The sequence below is a fragment of the Heptranchias perlo genome, chromosome 14 (genome assembly GCF_035084215.1).
Source record: "Heptranchias perlo isolate sHepPer1 chromosome 14, sHepPer1.hap1, whole genome shotgun sequence".
NCBI lineage: Eukaryota > Metazoa > Chordata > Chondrichthyes > Hexanchiformes > Hexanchidae > Heptranchias > Heptranchias perlo.
In genome coordinates this window covers 25984130-26003747 of record NC_090338.1, presented here as the reverse complement: position 1 = coordinate 26003747, position 19618 = coordinate 25984130, and positions in this window count along the sequence as shown.

Sequence of the window (19618 nt, the reverse complement as noted above, 5' to 3'; positions counted from 1 at the left end):
GTATGAGAACTCAGCTGTAATTTTTTTTGTATATTCGTTCATGGGATGTGGGCGTCGCTGGAAAGGCCAGCATTTATTGCCCATCCTTAATAAAGCTCTGGACTCAGTGTGTAAGTTTTCCCTGTGATCCTTGCGTCAACACCCATTGTTTTACAATCTGCAATTCTGTGCACCACAAGAAGACAATCTTTCACATCAGTGGCTTGACATCAATTTCACATGGATTAATAAGAATCTGCTCACTTTAATTGTGTTTTCATCAGCTTTGACTTTAGTGCGCCAGAGTTGTATCTGTAATGTATGGCAATAGATAATTCATTCAGATTCTATAGTGCATTGCTTGAGTCTCCCTCATTGCTCAATCCTATACATGTGCAGTACACTTTGGGAAAAAATAACTATTCACATGTGGCACCAGATAGCCCATCTACAGAACAATATAGGTTAAACCTGACAGTAGTACAATTATCATATGTAAGTTACATGCATAACCTATGCATGCTCTAATCATTTGTACTTCCAGCACTTGTAAAAAAAACATAATTTATACACTTCTGTATGTACATGAGATATAGACAAATGAATACTAACTCTTCAATTACTAACAGGAGTTGTTTGGCTCTCAGATATCAGCACCACAATTATAGTGAGTGTACAAATAATCCAGTTTACTGTGTACCACGGGAGTTAACAATAAGTTATATGCAAGTCACAAAATGCAAACTGAATAAATTGGATAGCTTTTGTCTGAAGCATACTGTGCCAACTACCATGCGTGTGTTTTGTAATCTGAATATGGCTGGGTCATGATTGCTTTCATATTTTAAGGCTAGGTTTAGGTCATGGAACATCCAGAAATATTGCACTCTGAAAGCTACGATTGCTTCTACTAGTTCCGTGCAACAACTTCTGATGTATCTGTTCTCGTTTGATCTTCTGCGGTGCATTTTAAAAATCTTTTAAAGGCAAATTGTCACCAATTTTGGAAGGGGTTTCAAGTGCTCTGATCTAGAGATAATTGACTTTGGGCCATAGTGTAAAACGGCCAGTATCAGATCATCTGCCTGTTATACATCTCTCCCAATTTTAATTTCCATTGACTTGAATAGAAATGAAAATTAGGAAAGGTGTATAAAGGGCGGCTGATCTGATATCACCCATTCTACACAACTGCCCAAAGTCAAAATGGTCCCCATTGAGAGTTGTTTCTACCATCATGATATCATGTACAGTTCCACATCCTGTGAATTCTGAAGCTGGCCAGGCCAATGTTAGAGGAGCCCAGCAGCGATTTCCCATATGCTTTCTCACAGTGAGAGAAACAAAAACCTCAAGTTGTGCTGCTCTCTCATACCTTCTAGCAACTGGTCACTTTGGTGCTGATCATTTTGGGCAGGAATAGCAAATTAGAATCACAGAATATTACAGACCATTCAGCTCATGAAGTATTTCTTCATAGAATCATAGAATCACAGAATTGTCACACCACAGAAGGAGACCATTTGGCCCATTGAGCCTGTGCCAGCTGTTTGTAAGAGCTATCCAGTTATCCCATTCCCCCACTCTTTCCCCGTAGCCCAGAAATTTTTTTCCCTTCGAGTATTTATCCAATTCCTTTTTGAAAGCTACAATTGAATCTGCATCCACCACCCTTTCAGGCAGTGCATTCCAGATCATAACTACTTGCTGCGTAAAAAAATTTTCCTCACATCGCCTTTGGTTCTTTTGCCAATTACCTTAAATTTGTGTCCTCTGGTTCTCGACCCTTCCACAAACGGGAACAGTTTCTCTTTATTTACTTTATCTAAACCTGTCATGATTTTGAACACTTCTATTAAATCTTCTCATATAAGCCATCTAATCTAATCCCACTCTCCTGCTGACTCTCTATGCCATTTAAGAATCCTCTTAAGAAGCAACTAATTCCCTTTAAAACAACATTGATGAATGACCATAACAACAAGGCAGCAAAGCATTCCTCAATCAAATAGTGATTTGTTATTCTAAATGCTAAACCTTTTTAGGCAAAGCAAATCATTATCAATGTCATATCCATAGCAACTTTTATGTCCCAATCATTAATTATGATTTTTGTAGGTCATTAAAGAGGAGAAGGCTTGTGATCTTTCTAACTACAAAGAATATTCAACTAACCTCAGTTGTAAAATTCCTGTTGAATTGCCTGCCAAGTTTTCGTTGCCTGTACACTTTAGTTATCCTGGTTGAGGCACCTCAGGAACAATTATTCCTTTCAATGGAGGTTTGGAAAGAAGTTAGGAATTTCTTGAGCAAATAGGAGAACAAAGCATTTATTGTTAGATATTACCGAGCGTGAAAATGATAACTAAATTGAAAAAATACCTCTGAGCACCATTTTACCAAAAGAGCAAGTCATGGCCCGAAAAAGACAGAAGTATATAAGAACATAAGAAATAGGAGCAGGATTAGGCCAATCGGCCCCTCGAGCCTGCTCCGCCATTCAATAAGATCATGGCTGATCTGATCCTAACCTCAAATCTAAATTCATGTCCAATTTCCTGCCCGCTCCCCGTAACCCCTAATTCCCTTTACTTCTAGGAAACTGTCGATTTCTGTTTTAAATTTATTTAATGATGTAGCTTCCACAGCTTCCTGGGGCAGCAAATTCCACAGACCTACTACCCTCTGAGTGAAGAAGTTTCTCCTCATCTCAGTTTTGAAAGAGCAGCCCCTTATTCTAAGATTATGCCCCCTAGTTCTAGTTTCACCCATCCTTGGGAACATCCTTACCGCATCCACCCGATCAAGCCCCTTCACAATCTTATATGTTTCAATAAGATCGCCTCTCAGTCTTCTGAACTCCAATGAGTAGAGTCCCAATCTACTCAACCTCTCCTCATACATCCACCCCCTCCTCCCCGGGATTAACCGAGTGAACCTTCTTTGTACTGCCTGGAGAGCAAGTATGTCTTTTCTTAAGTATGGAGACCAAAACTGTATGTAGTATTCCAGGTGCGATCTCACCAATACCTTATATAACTGCAGCAATACCTCCCTGTTTTTATATCCTATCCCCCGAGCAATAAAAGCCAACATTACGTTGGCCTTCTTGATCACCTGCTGCACCTGCATACTAACTTTTTGATCTTCTTGCACTAGGACCCCCAGATCCCTTTGTACTGCAGTACTTTCCAGTTTCTCGCCTTTAAGATAATAACTTGCTCTCTGATTTTTCCTGCCAAAGTGCATAACCTCACATTTTCCAATATTGTATTGCATCTGCCAAATCTCCGCCCACTCACCCAGCCTGTCTATATCCCCCTGTAGGTTTTTTATGTCCTCCTCACTCTCCACTTTCCCTCCCATCTTTGTATCATCTGCAAACTTTGATATGTCCTCCAAATCGTTAATATAGATTGTGAAGAGTTGGGGACCCAGCTCCGACCCCTGTGGAACACCACTGGCCACTGGTTGCCAGTCCGAGAATGAACCATTTATCCCAACTCTCTGCTTCCTGTTAGATAACCAATCCTCCACCCATGCCAAAATATTACCCCCAATCCAGTGATTCTTTATCTTGAGCAATAATCTTTTATGTGGCACCTTGTCGAATGCCTTCTGGAAGTCTAAATACACTACGTCCACTGGTTCCCCTTTATCCATCCTGTACGTTATGTCCTCAAAGAACTCAAGCAAATTTGTCAGACATGACTTCCCCTTCGTAAAGCCATACTGACTTTGTCCTATTAAATTATGTTTATCCAAATGTTCCGCTACTGTCTCCTTAATAATAGATTCCAAAATTTTACCCACCACAGATGTTAGGCTAACTGGTCTATAATTTCCAGCCTTCTGCCTACTACCCTTTTTAAATAAGGGTGTAACATTAGCAGTTTTCCAATCTGCCGGGACCTTTGCCGAGTCCAGAGAATTTTGGAAAATTATTACCAAAGCATCCACAATCCCTACTGCCACTTCCCTCAAGACCCTCGGGTGGAAGCCATCAGGTCCAGGGGATTTATCCGCCTTGAGTCCCATTATTTTACTGAGTACCAATTCCTTAGTGATTTTAATCGTATTTAGCTCCTCCCCCCCTAGAGCCCCCTGTTTGTCCAGTGTTGGGATATTCCTAGTGTCCTCTACCATAAAGACTGAAACAAAGACTGAAACATGTGGCCATTTACGGTGGTGTTGCATCTTGGAGGGTATGTCCGCCCAATGATTCCATAACTCAGTCAGCAAAATAATGGCGTACACTCATTTGAATATGCTCTGTCATTGGCTGCGTGCACCTTCCATGTAACATGTAGTACTGTGCTGGGGTAATGGAAATTATGGCTGCAAGCCTTTAAAGAGCCTAGAATAGCTGAAAATTACAGCATCAATCTAAGGAAACAGCAGGTCAGTAGTGAACATTATTGCCAGGCTGAGATTATTGCCAGCCAGGTGTAGTCGATGGCTCATGTGAGATTTTGTGGCATTTTTCAAGCATATGGTCTGGTGCAGGACTGGCAGAATCAATCAAAAAAGGAAGCAAGGCATTGGAAGGAGGCACATACCCTCCTGGATAAAATGCAGCAAAGGAGAGAAAGGCTGCAGGTTGTCATGGGAGAAGGCCTCAAAAAAGTGTCTTGCCGGCTATGTGGAGGAAGGTGACAGGGCACTGATGGCCACGCTTGTCACCCCCAGTCCAGTGCTGGGAAAAATTCAATGACCTGACAAGAATAGGCAAGATAACACACCTTAGGCACAATGGACACTAACACACTTTTCACTGTCTAAACTTATTAACTGCACAATATATCCTTCACACTGCACTTTGGTTAAGGGCTTCGCTAACTCCAAATTTGACAATACAGGAGATCTATTACATCAGCTGTCTGATACCATCTAGAAGACATTCATCAAATGCCAGTCCCCCACCTTATTCCCTCATTACAGAAGAAACTTGTATACAATGCCTGTGAAAGGCAGGGCACCAAAAGGGTTATTCTGGGCATTAGGGAGCTGATCACCTATGAGGAACAGACCATAGCATTGATGGGAAGGCACTCTGCTCCAGTCCTGGGAAATGGCGATAATGGTGCAGACAGTTAGTGGCAAACTCCCAGACCAATAGCCTTGCCGTTCCTATGAAGTAGTACACAGTCAGCAGTTTTTACACCCTTCTCTGACTCCTTAATCCCACGGTGACTAATGGTCACCAATTCTTACTTCTTTACTGCAGATTCATCACAGCAATGGGAGACAATGGAAGTGCAAGTCAACAGATTTGGGAACTCCAAGGTTGTTCCTCCTCATTATAACTTAAGCCACTAAACTCCAAGCAACATTGGTGAGCACACACATGGAAAGCCCCAGATCACCTTGCAAACTACAGCGTAGCCAGTATAGGATGGAAGCCCGACGGAAAGGGGTCCACTCCAGAATCCACCCACAAGGTTGTTGGGAAGCTGTTTTAAGCCCAAAACTCAACAAAAATAGCAGGCAAATTTGTGGCCTGTATCTTTAATCATTGCAGTTTCAATAGATTTGGCATTTTAAGTGTTTCAACACAACACAAGCTAGGTTTGCTGCGCTTAACATTTTTTGCAGCTGAAGGCAGCACTAAATACTGTAGAACATTAATATGTACAGCTGTACAGATCAGCACCAGTCTTGCACATCTATGTTTCTCCTTTAACAAAGGTAATGCCATTAAATGTCAAGGGGAGGTGATAAGAGAAGCAAACAGAAACTGTGGTAATCAAACACTAGGGGCTCGAATTTAGCAGGCCTGCGGGTTCCCAGCGGGTGGTCCTCCGGGAGCGTGGTCAACACGCTCGGCGAAATTAGTGGGTTGCCCACGCGATCGTAGCAGGCAACCCACTAATAGGAATCAATTACCTGCTCCTCCGGGGTCCACGGCGCTGGCCTGCGCGTCGGTCGGGCTGCGCATGCGCAGTACGATCTGTCAGCTGGAGGCTCTCTAGTTAAAGGGGCAGTCCTCCACTGACAGATGCTGCAACCAATGGGACAAATTGCAGCATGGAGCAGCCCAGGGGGAAGGCTGCTCCCAGTTTAATGATGCCTCACCCCAGCTATCATCAGATGGGGTGAGGAGGAGGGGGAGGACACAGATCTTCCCCCCGGCGGGCGGGAGGAAGCGGTCTGCCTCTGCCACCAAGAAGGCCTGGCTCGAGGTGGCAGAGGGGGTCACCTGCGCCACCAACATATGGCCCACCTGCATACAGTGCAGGAGGCGCTGCAATGACCGCAGTAGGTCAGCCGCAGTGAGAACACGTAGTCCTTCCCCTACACTCCATCTGCCACAACACTGCCCCCACCCCACATCTCCTTCGGCACCGCCAACACTATTCTGTCACATCACCCTTCATACCCACTCACACCCCATCCTCATCTTACCTCCACCTACTCACCTCGCCAGTACTCACCCTGCCACTAACACGCAACCCAATCCTCATACAATCTCACTGCTCCATCCCATACTCACCCTCTCGTGCATCTCCCTCACGGCCAGCCTCACTCAACCTGCCACCACCTGTGCTGCAGCCACAGGGCATGCATCACATATGTGCAGTAGGCAGCGTAAGGCAAACGTCTCGTCAGCATGAAGGGGGTGCACAAGGGTGTCTGAGGGTTTGTCATGGGTGTTACCCATATTGAATTTCAGAGCAACAAACAGCACACATTATATTGACACCACCACTGTCATGTCTCGGCGAATCCTGTCCGTTGTGTCCAATTATGCCCGCTCCTGGGTATCACTATGAGGACCCACCACTGATGCCACCCATCGTGTTACTGCAGAGTAGGTGCAGGTGTATTTGCAGGGCTCATCCGCGCAGACGACTGAGAGACATCGGCGGTGTAGCCGGCTGCACCCTGGAAGGATGCGGAGGAGAAGGTGTGGAGGGCAGTGGTGACTTTGCCAGCGACAGGTAAGCAGTTGGTGCTGGGGCCAGCCAGGAGCAGCTCGGCATGAAAGAGGCTGCAGATCTCCACGACTACACGTCGAGCGAATCTGCGCCTCCCTCTGCACTGCTGCTCGGAGAGGTCCGGGGAGCTGCGCCTCGGTCTGTGGACCCTGTGGCGAGGGTAGTGCCTTCTGCGACGCGTCTCTCTCTGCGGTAGCCCTCCCTCCTGCTGTGCAGGTGGGCGTGCAACAACACCGTGTTGGGGGGATCCACGTCTCTGCGGCGGACGGCGTGGACTGCGAGGCTGCTGGTGCTGGTCATGCTCTTCGTCCTCCGAGGGTCTCCACACACCACCCAACTGGCAGGTGTTGGTCTGAGGGGTTGTGCAGGGTAGGTGTGTGGTTCCTCGGACTGGGGCTGCGGTTTCGTGTCGGTCTGTCCTCTGGCTTGGCGGGGGGTGGTGGAGGGCAGGGGTTGCCCTATGTGATGCGGTGGCCTCCTGCGTGGGTGAGGGCTGTCCCCCGTGGAGCGCACCTTGGCACCTGCCACAGGCTGCTGGCTGCAACACGCCTGGTTGGAGAGGGACTGTTTCCCCCAGTGTGTGAAACTCACTGCCTTGAACCTAAAATCCCACACTTCCTCTTTTGACAGCTGCTTCAGCTCATTAACTGACCACAACGAGCAAGGTAAGTACTCTCAAGTGGAACCTCGCTGGTTTTAATTGCCTGCGGGATTCCCACCAGCTGGGCTTGCGCGCGCAGCCCCGCACATCAGCGCGGTACCCGGAAGTGGCCGGGATTTCGTCGCGATCCGGTCACGTGACCGGATATCGGGATTTTCGGGGCCACCCCGCTGGGAACCCGCCAGAAACACGATCCTAAAATCGAGTTTCACACACTGGGGGAAACAGTCCCTCTCCAACCAGGCGTGTTGCAGCCAGCAGCCTGTGGCAGGTGCCAAGGTGCGCTCCACGGGGGAGAGCCCTCACCCACGCAGGAGGCCACCGCGTCACATAGGGCAACCCCTGCCCTCCACCACCCCCCGCCAAGCCAGAGGACAGACCGACACGAAACCGCAGCCCCAGTCCGAGGACCCACCCACTTACCCTGCACAACCCCTCAGACCAACACCTGCCGGATGGGTGGTGCGTTGACATCGTCGGAGGACGAACAGGATGACCAGCCCCAGCAGCCTCGCAGTCCACGCCGTCCGCCTCGGAGACGTGGGGCCCCCCAACACGGTGCTGTGGCACACCCACCTGCACAGCAGGAGGGAGGGCAACCGCAGAGAGAGATGCGTCGCAGGAGGCACTACCCTCCGCACAGGGTGTAGAGAGCGAGGCTCAGCTTCATGGACCTCTCCGAGGAGCAGTGCATACGTCGGCTCAGAGTCAATCGCCAGGTAGTCGCCGACATCTGCAGCCTCCTTAACGACGAGCTGCTCCCTGATGGACCAAGCAGCATCTTCCGACCTGTCGCCGTCAAAGTCACCACTGCCCTCAACTTCTTCGCATCCGGTTCCTTCCAGGGTGCCACCGGGGACATCACCGGGGTCTGTCAGTCCTCTGCACACAAGTGCATAAGGCAGGTCACCGATGGGTTGTTCCGCAGGGCCTCGCACTACATCAACTTCGCCATGGACGAGCGCAGCCAGATGGAGAGGGCGGTTGGATTCCATGCCATGGCCGGCTTCCCACGGGTGCAGGGTGTAATCGACTGCACCCACATCGCAATACGGGCACCTCCGCATGAGCCAGGGCTGTTCATCAACAGGAAGGGGTATCACTCCATGAACGCCCAGCTCATCTGTGACCACCGCCAGAGATTCCTACACGTGTGCGCCAGATACCCCGGCAGCTGCCACGATGCCTTCGTCCTCAGGGAGTCCGCCGTCCCGCCCATCCTGCAGGCACCCAACGCCGGCAACGGCTGGCTCCTCGGCGACAAGGGGTATCCCCTACACACGTGGCTCATGACACCTCTGAGGAACCCCATCACCGAGCCGGAGCGTCGGTACAATGACAGCCACACTGCTACCAGGTCTACAATTGAGCAGACCATAGGGCTTCTCAAGATGCGCTTCAGGTGCCTTGATCGTTCTGGGGGAGCGCTGCAATACACACCATTCAGAGTGGGACGAATCATAGTTGTCTGCTGTGCCCTGCACAACATGGCCCAACAGAGAGGGGTGCCGCTGGAGGAGGCCCCATCCACACCCGCCACCCACATTGAGGAAGGCGAGGGCGAGGAGGAGGAGGAGGAGGAGGAGGAGGCGGAGGAGGAGGAGGCGGAGGAGGAGGACGCGCCAGAGGATGTTGGACGACCCATGCGCCGAACCGCGACTCACCGGGATGGTCGCCGGGCCAGGGAGGCACTCATACGTCACCGGTTCTCCTAGAGTCAGACACTGCGAGGCGCTCGCATCTCCTCACCTGCACATGCGAGCGGCCATACCAGCCCCCTCCACTGAAGAGTGCTGCCAGTAATCCTGCACCCACAGCAGTGTGCCCAATGGGTGGCAGCAGGTGTTCGCCGTCATGATGGCCTCCACGGAACGCACCTATTGCACAGGCCACGGAAGAATGGACGAGAGGTGGCAGGAGTGGTGAGAATAGAGTATTTAATATCTCCATTGTGACATTATATAAAAAAAAATGTACAAATTAATAAACACCCTGGTGTATTCCCTTTGTGATTATAACGCCTTTGCAATTCTTTTCCGGGAACCCCTACGTGGTGCTACCCCTGTGGCTCCAGCAGAGGTAGTGGCAGGTTGCTCGTGTTCTTGCCTTGACCGGGTAGATGCTTTTGGCGGACGGCCCCTGGGTTTCGGTGCCCGTGACGGCACCTCCACAGACTGCTCCTCCTGCACCGGGGCAGGGGCAGACTCGGCCACCTGGAGAGGAGGCACCATTGCGGGTACTGGTTGAGAGGTGGGCGACGGGTGGGACGTGGGGGCGCCTTGAGAAGCGTCCCCGCTTCCATGTCCCCGGTCACCATCATCCCTCTCTTGGACTCGGCCCACATCACCCCTTCCACCCTGCTGGACGGCAGTTTGGATGGCATGTGTGAGGCCTTGCAAGGCCACCCCTAGTGTATCCGTCAGCCTGTTGATGGCGGCGGAATGTTGCTCACCCTGAATCCGTACAGACGTTGTCAGGGCCTGCATGGACTCGATCTGGAGCTGTGTGTGACGCTCGAGGGAGGCCAGCCTGTCCTCCACCGCAGACAGTCCCGCACCTACCCGCGACACTGTGTCGCCGGTACCCTCCTGTGCCTGCGCCACCAATGCCCACATGCAGGAGTTGGACTCCTCCATCGCCTGCGCTATTGTGGACAATGCGCGCGGCACCTCTCCCAGTACCTCAGCAATTAGCTGGTGCCCCTCGACGACCCTCCTTTTCACTGGTGGCCCCCTGGGTTCAGCATCTGGGTCCGGCTGAGCAGAGCCTGGAGATGAGTGCTCCCTCCGTCGCGGACCCTCCGCGGCTGCCCCTGCCACCAGGGTCTGCTCATGCTCACTCGTGCGCGGTGACTCACCAAGTGCTACCCCAACTAGTTGGCGAGGGGGACCCACCGAGGTGCGTGTCTCTGCGCTGGTGGATGGTTGGCTCTGATGTGACGATGCACCCTCAGAGACCGCCATGTCCTCTGAGGAATCGCCCTCCACAATCACTTCACACACAGACGGACCTGCAAGAGAACAGAGGGCACTTTGAGGCATGTGGACCAAATTGACAGTGCGCCTGATGGCAGGTGATGATACGGTAACTCGCGATCATGGGTGTTGAGTGTCAGCTTTCCCTTACCGGCCGTTTCTGCAGCGACAGACTCGCCATCAGCCACCGACAGGCAATGTCACGTGCGGGCGCGGTCGAGCGCCTCCACCTCGGCGTCGGTGAGCTCCACCACTTGCGGCGGCCCACCTCCGGTGCGTGCCCTTTCCCTATTGTTCTTGTTTCTCTTCTCCTGTGAAGGCAAAACACAGATGTGTGAGTGGGTGCGTATTGCATCGTGAGACGCATCGAGCATCGGTGTGGTTGGGTTGAGCGTGGCGCGGATGGATGGGAGGATGCGTGGGCCACGTTCCCATCCCATTGCATGGGGATTGGGGTGTGTGGTAGTGTTCGGGTGGGGTCAGGGACGGTGGGTACTTGCGTGCACGGCGAGGATGGTGAATGAGTGGCTGTGAGGATTGCTGATGGAGCGCAGTGGTGGCTGTGCAGGAGGGGTTGTGATCTGTTTGGCGTGATGGTGGGGACGGGATGTGGGAGGGTGCGTTGGTGTACTCACCTTGCCAGACCTAGTCAGGTCATTGAAGCGCTTGCGGCACTGCTCCCAAGTCCTTGGGGTGTTGCCCCTGCTGCTCACCTCCGCCGCCACCTCTGCCCATGCCTTCCTGGTGGCGGCGGCAGGGAACTTGCGTCCATCTTCTGGGAAGAGCGTTTCCCTCCTCCTCCTCACGCCCTCCAGCATCAGCTGCAGTGCCAGGTCTGAGAAACGGGGCGCAGCCTTTCCCCTTTGCTGAGCCATCGTCTCAAACCTCTTGCTTGCAGCATGAGGGGCTTTGGGAGACTGCCCCTTTAAGTGGAGCTCCAACATCGCGTCGACGGTACTGCGCATGCGCAGCCGGCCGGCACGCAGCTGGGGAGCGGAGAACCCGGAAGCAGGGCTTAATCAGGTCAATTATCCCGCGATCGCGTGGGGGACGCACACGATTAGCCGTCCGCGTTTTCCACGCTCCCGGAGGACCACCCGCTGGGAACCCGCAGGCCTGCTAAATTCGAGCCCCTAGGTCTTTCTCACATTGAAATTTGATTAATCTATGTTAAAGGATAATTGTTAGGCTTTCCGTCAGGTGCTCAACATAATTCAAAGAGTAATTATTTCTTTCGTAGAGTTGATAACTTATGAAATAGATTGTCAGCAGCTCGAGTGAATGTTAACTTGGTTTGGCATTCAGAAAAGAAAAATGAATTCAGAAAAAGATTCTTGATTCGCGCCACGTAATTGCCAGGCAATGACCATCTCCAACAAAAGAGACACTAACTACCCCCACCTTGACATTCGATGACATTACCATTGGCAAGCCCCCACCATCTACATCCTGGGGGTCACCATTGACCAGAAACTCAACTGGACCAACCACATAAATGCTGTGGTCACTAGAGCAGGTCAGAGGCTGGGTATTCTGCAGCAAGTGGTTTACCTCTTGACTCCCCAAAGCCTCTCTACCATCTATAAGGCACGTCAGGAGTGTGATGGAATACTCTCCACTTGCCTGGACAACACTCAAGGAGCTTGACACCATCCAGGACAAAGCAGTCCACTTGATCGGCACCTCATCCACTAGCCTAAACATCCACCCACCCACCATCACCATACCCTGTCTGCAGTGTCTACTATCTACATGATGTGGAGATGCCGGTGATGGACTGGGGTGGACAAATGTAAGCAATCTTACAACACCAGGACTATAACCTGGTGTTGTAAGATTGCTTACATTCTACTATCTACAGGATGCACTGCAGCAACTTGTCGGAGCTTCTTCGACAGTACCTCCAAAACTCGCGACCTCAACCATCTAAAAGGACTCCTGGAATCTGGAGTCTAGAGCGAGCGCGGACCTGCGAGAGACCGGGAGTGGAGCATCAGAGCACTGGAGCAGGTAAAAAGCAAGGCTTATCGGGAGCCCCGAGTCCAGAGCGAACACAGACCTGCGAGAGGCCGGGGGGCGGAGAATTGGAGCAGGTAAAAAGCGAGGGGTGTCAGTGAGCAAGGAGAAAACCTATAGTGACGTCAGCACAAGGGATGGAGCTGATTGGTGAGTTGTTGATTGGTGAGTAGCTGATTGGTGACTAGCTGGTGATGTATTTTTTTTAAGTCTTTAGTTGATTTCTGTTAAGTTAAGTTAATAGTCTAATAAATAGAGACATGGCTGGGCAGCTCAAACCTGTCCAATGCACGGCCTGTGCCATGTGGGAACTCCAGGATGCTTCCCATGTCCTGGACAACCAGAGGTGCAGGAAGTGTCGTTAGCTGGAGGAGCTTGAGCAGCAGCTGGCATCACTGCAGTGCATCCGCGAGGCTTAGAGCTATGTGGATAGCACGTTTCTGGCGGTGGTCACCCTCCCCGTGAGGACATTGGTCCTGGCTCCATTGAGGTGCAACCCGCCCTGCCTGTTCGGGTCCCATTTCCCCAGAACTGGTCCCAATGCCCCAGGAATCTAAAGCCCTCCCTCCTGCACCATCTCTCCAGCCATGCATTCCTATTGGTACCAATGACTTGATAGAAAGAGGGATGAGGTTCTGTAGGCAGATTTTAAGGAGTCAGGAAAGAGATTATTAAGCAGGACCTCAAAGGTAGTAATCTCTGGATTACTCCCGGTGCCACACATCACCCTGCAACTTAAGAGAGTGCAAGCAGAGAGGGACTGGGTGACTGCCAGACAGACAAGGAGGACCAGGCAGGTAATGCAGGAGTCCCCTGAGGGCACCTCACTCTCAAACCAATATTCAGTTCTGAATACTGGTGAGAGGGTTCGTCTGAGGAGTGCAGCCAGAGCCAAGGCCAGAGCACCATGGGTGGCTCAGCTGTACAGAGGGGGAGAAGAAAGGTCAGGAGAGCGATAGTGATAGGGGATTCTATAGTTCGAGGAACAGACAGGCGTGTCTGCGGCCGCGGATAAGATTCCAAGATAATATGTTGCCTCCCTGGTGCCAGGGTCAAAGATGTGACTGAGCGGCTGTAGAATATTCTGGAGGGGGAGGGGGAGCAACCAGAGGTCGTGGCCCATATTGGTACCAATGACTTGGTAGAAAGAGGGATGAGGTCCTGTAGGCAGATTTTAAGGAGTCAGGAAAGAGATTATTAAGCAGGACCTCAAAGGTAGTAATCTCTGGATTACTCCCAGTGCCACACATTAGCGAGTACAGAAATAGAAGGATAGAGAAGAGGAATGCATGGCTGGAGAGATGGTGCAGGAGGGAGGGCTTTAGATTCCTGGGGCATTGGGACCAGTTCTGGGGAAATGGGACCCGAACAGGCAGGGCGGGTTGCACCTCAACGGAGCCAGGACCAATGTCCTCACGGGGAGGTTCAATGGGGAGGGGGATGGTGGGCGTGGGTATTAAACTAGCTTGGCAGGGGGATGGAAACCTGAGTGTAGATTCAGAAGAGAGAGAAGCAGAGCTGGAAATGGAAGGCAGAAAATTTGTAAGCGAGATTGGAAGGCAGACGACACAAAGGTTAGAAACTAGACAACAAAGGAGTTTGACAGTGCTTAATGGTATATACTTCAATGCACGGAGTCTAGTGAATAAGGCAGATGAGCTGAGGGCACAGATAGACATGTGGAAGTATGATATCTTAGCTATTACTGAAATATGGCTTTAGCAGGGGCAGGAATGGCACCTCAACGTTCCTGGTTATAGGGTTTTCTGACGAGATAGAGAGGGGGATTAAAAAAGAGGGGGGGTGGCAATATTGGTTAAATAAACAATTACAGCTGAGAGGAGTGATGATATGTTAGAAGGATCATCAAATGAGGCCATATGGGTTGAGCTAAAGAACAAAAAAGGGGCAGTCACACTACTGGGAGTGTACTATAGATCCCCAAACAGTCAGAGGGAGATAGAAGAGCAAATATGTAGGCAAATTTCTGAGAAGTGCAAAAACAATAGGGCAGTAATAGTAGGGGGATTTCAACTACCCTAATATTAACTGGGATACAATCAGTGCAAAAGGTATAGAGGGTGCCGAATTCTTAAATTGCATTCAGGAGAACTTTTTTAGCCAGTACATAGCAAGCCCAACAAGAGGTGGGGGTGGGGCGTGCAGTTCTGGATGAAGCTGGGCAGGTGGAAGGGGTATCTGTGGGAGAGCATTTTGGTGGCAGTGATCATAATTCAGTCAGATGTCGCATAGTTATAGAAAAGGACAAATATAGAACAGGAGTAAAAGTTCTAAATTGGGGAGAAGCCAATTTTACTAAGCTGAGAAGTCATTTAGCAAAAGTGGACTGGAAACAGCTACTTGAAGGTAAATCAGTGTTGGAGCAGTGGGAGGAATTCAAAGGGGAGATTCAAGGCGTTCAGAGTAAACATGTTCCCACAAAGAAAAAGGGTGGGACTAGAGCCCCCTGGATGACACGGAGCATGCAGGGTAAGATAGAGCAAAAAAGGGAAGCTTATGTCAGACACCGAGAGCTCAATTCTGCAGAAAGCCTAGAAGAGTATAGAAAGTGCAAGGATGAAATTGAAAAGGAAATTAGGAAAGCAAAGAGAGGGCATGAAAAAATATGGCCAGTAAAATTAAGGAAAACCCAAAAATGTTTTATAAATACATAAAGAGCAAGAGGATAACTAAGGAAAGATTAGGGCCTATTAGAGACCAAAAAGGTAACCTATGTGTGGAGGCGGAAGTTGTGGGTATGGTTCTTGATGAATACTTTGCGTCTGTCTTCACGAAAGAGGGGTATGATGCAGAGATTGTAGTTAAGGAATTTGAAATATTAGATGGGATAAACATAGTTAGAGAAAGTATTAAGTGGTTTAGCATCTTTGAAAGTAAATAAATCGCCAGGCTCGGATTAAATGTATCCCAGGCTGTGAAAAGAAGCAAGGGAGGAAATAGCGGAGGCTCTGGCCATTATTTTCCGATCCTGGTTACAGGCGAGTCGTACTGTTGTATCGTTGTTTAAAATGGGAGAAAAGGATAGATCTAATAATTACAGGCCAGTCAGTCTAACCTCAGTGGTGGGCAAATTATTGGAATCAATTCTGAAGGATAGTATAAACCGTTATTTAGAAAGGCACGGATTAATCAAGGACAATCGACATTGATTTGTTAAGGGAAGGTAGAGACTGACTAACTTGATTGAATTTTTTGAGGAGGTAATAAGGAGGGTCGATGAGGGTAGTGCATTTGATGTAGTCTACATGGATTTTAGCAAGGCTTTTGACAAGGTCCCACATGGCAGACTGGTCAGAAAAGTAAAAGCCCATGGGATCCAAGGGAAAGCGGCAAATTGGATTCAAAATTGGCTCAGTGGCAGGAAAGCAAAGGGTAATGGACGACAGGTGTTTTTGTGACTGGAAGGCTGTATCCAATGGGGATCCACAGGGCTCACTACTAGGTCCCTTGCTTTTTGTGGTATATATTAATGATTTAGACTTAAATGTAAGGGGCATGATTAAGAAGTTTGCAGAAGATACAAAAATTAGCTATGTGGTTGATAGTGAGGAGGAAAGCTGTAGACTGCAGGAAGATATCAATGGACTGGTCAGGTGGGCAGAAAAGTGTCAAATGGAATTCAATCTGGAGAAGTGTGAGGTAATGTATTTAGGGAGGGCATAAAAGACAAGGGAATACACAATAAATGGGAGGATACTGAGAGGTGTAGAGGAACAGACGTATCTTGGAGTGCATGTCCAGAGATCCCTGAAGGTAACAGCGCAGGTAGTCAAGACGGTTAAGAAGGCATATGGGATACTTTCCTTTAGTAGCCAAGGCATAGAATAGAAGAGCAGGGAGGTTATGCTAGAACTGTATAAAACACTAGTTAGGCCACATCTTGAGTACTGCGTACAGTTCTGGTCAAAACATTGTAGGAAAGATGTGATTGCACTAGAGAGGGTACAAAGGAGGTTTACGAGGAAGTTGCCAGGACTGGAGAATTTTACCTATGAGGAAAGATTGGATAGGCTGGGGTTGTTTTCTTTGAAACAGAGGAGGCTGAGGGGTGATTTAATTGAGATGTATAAAATCATGAGGGGCCTAGACAGAGTAAACATAGAAACATAGAAAATAGGAGCAGGAGTAGGCCACTCGGCCCTTCGAGCCTGCTCCGTCATTCAATATGATCATGGCTGATCCTCTATCTCAGTACCATTTTCCCACTCTCTCCTCATACCCCTTGATGCCTTTAGTGTCTAGGAATCTATCTAGCTCCTTTTTAAATATATTCAGTGATTTGGCCTCCACAGCCTTCTATGATAGAGAATTCCACAGGTTCACCCCCTCTGAGTGAAGAAATTTCTCCTCATTTCAGTCCTAAATGTCCTACCCCGTATCCTGAGACTGTGACCCCTCGTTTTGGCGCCCCCAGCCAGGGGAAAATCCTCCCTGCATCCAGTCTGTCTATACCTGTCAGAATGTTATATGTTTCAAAGAGATCACCTCTCATTCTTCTAAACTTGAGTGAATACAGGCCGAGTCAACCCAATCTCTCCTCGTACGACAGTCCTGCCATCCCAGGAATCAGTCTGGTGAACCTTCGCTACACTCCCTCTATGGCAAGTATATCCTTTCTTAAGTAAGGAGACCAAAACTGCAAACAATGCTCCAGGTGTGGTCTCACCAAGGCCCTGTATAACTGTGGTAGGACATCCTTGCTCCTTCCAATCATACTCTGCCTTTCTGTATTTCCTTGCGAAGTGGATAACTTCACATTTATCCACATTATACTGCATCTGCCATGTATTTGCCCATTCACTCAACTTATCTAAATCGCCTTGAAGCGTCTTTGCATCCTCCTCACAACTCACCATCCCACCTCGTTTTGTGTCGTCAGCAAACTTGGAAATATTATATTTGGTTCCCTCATCCAAATCATTGATATATATATTGTGAATAGCTGGGGCCCAAGCACTGATCCCTGCAGTACCCCACTAGTCACTGCCTGCTACTCTGAAAAAGACCCATTTATTCCTACTCTCTGTTTCCTGTCTGTTAACCAATTTTCAATCCATGCCAGTATATTACCCCCAATCCCATGTGCTTTCATTTTGCACATAAACCTCTTATGTGGGACTTTCTCAAAGGCCTTCTAAAAATCCAAATAAACCACATCCACTGGTTCTCCCTTATCTATTCTACCAGTTACATCCACAAAAAACTCCAGTAGGTTTGTCAAACATGATTTCCCTTTCATAAATCCATGTTGACTTTGTTTATTCCCGTTGATATTTTCTAAGTGTCCTGTTATCACATCCTTTATAATAGACTCTAGCATTTTCCCTATTACTGATGTTAGGCTAACCGATCTGTAGTTCCCTGTTTTCTCTCTCCCTCCATTTTTAAATAATGGGGTTACATTTGCCACCCTCGAATCTGCAGGAACTGATCTATAATCTATAGAATTTTAGAAGATGACAACTAATGCATCCACTATTTCCATGGCTACCTCTTTTAGTACTCTGGGGTGCAGATTATCAGGCCCTGGGGATTTATCGGCTTTCAGTCCCATTAATTTCTCCAGCACTATTTTTTTTACTAATACTAATTTCCTTTAATTCCTCCTTCTCACTAGTGCTTTGGTTCCCTAGCATTTCTGGGAAGTTATTTGTGTCCCCTTCCGTGAAGACAGAACCAAAGTATTTGTTTAATTGCTCTGCCATTTCCTCGTTCCTCATTATAAATTCTCCTGTTTCTGACTGTAAGGGACCTACATTTGTCTTCGCTAATCTTTATCTTTTCACATACTTGTAGAAGCTTTTACAGTCCACTTTTATGTTCCTTGCAAGTTTACTCTCATACTCTATTTTTCACCTCTTAATCAATCTCTTGGTCCTTTTTTGCTGAATTCTAAACTGCTCCCAATCCTCAGGCTTGCTACTTTTTCTGGCAACTTTATATGACTCCTCTTTGGATCGAATACTATCCTTAATTTCTTTTGTTAGCCATGGTTGGACCACTTTTCCTTTTGTGTTTTTGCACCAGAAAGGAATGTATAATTGTTGCAATTCATGCATTTGTTCCTTAAATGTTAGCCATTGCCTATCCACTGTCATGCCTTTTAATGAAGCTTCCCTATCTATCATAGCCAACTCACTCCTCATACCTTCGCAGTTTCCTTTGTTTAGATTTAGGACCCTAGTTTCAGATTGTACTACTTCACTTTCCAACTTAATGGAGAATTCTATCATGTTATGGTCACTCTTCCCTACACGACCCCACACAAGAAGATTATTAATTAACCCCCATTGCACAATACCCAATCTAGGATATCCTGTTCCCTGGTTGGCTCCTCAACATACTGGTCTAAAAAAACATCTCGTACACACTCCAGGAATTCATCCTCCGCAATATTATTGCTAATTTGGTTTGGCCAGTCTATATGAAGATTAAAGTCACCCATGATTATTGTTGTACCCTTGTTACATGCATCTCTAATTTCCTGTTTGATGCCATCCCCTACATTACCATTACTGTTTGTAGGCCAATAGACAACTCCCACCAGGGTTTTCTGCATCTTGGTGCTTCTTAACTCCACCCAGGCTGATTCTACATCTTGATTTTCTGAGCTAATATCTTTTCTCACTATTGCTCTGATTTCATCCTTTACTAACAACGCCACCCCCCCTCCTTTTCCTTTTTGCCTGTCCTTCCTCAATATCGAATACCCTTGGATATTCAGCTCCCAGCCTTGCTCCCCCTACAGCCATGTCTCTGTAATTGCAATTATATCATATCCGTTTACATTTATTTGCGCTGTTAATTCATTTCCTTTATTACGAATGCTTCGTGCATTCAGAGACAGTGCCTTTAGATTCGTCTTTTTAACATTTTTAGAAATCTTAACATTTTTTTGTACTATTTGTCTTATTACCATTTTTTCTTATCCAGTTCCTATTTGTTAGTGCACTCTTTTATCTGTACGCTCTGTCCCTTCCTGACACAGTCTGGTTATCCTTACCCCAATCACTTTCCTGCACTGCTTC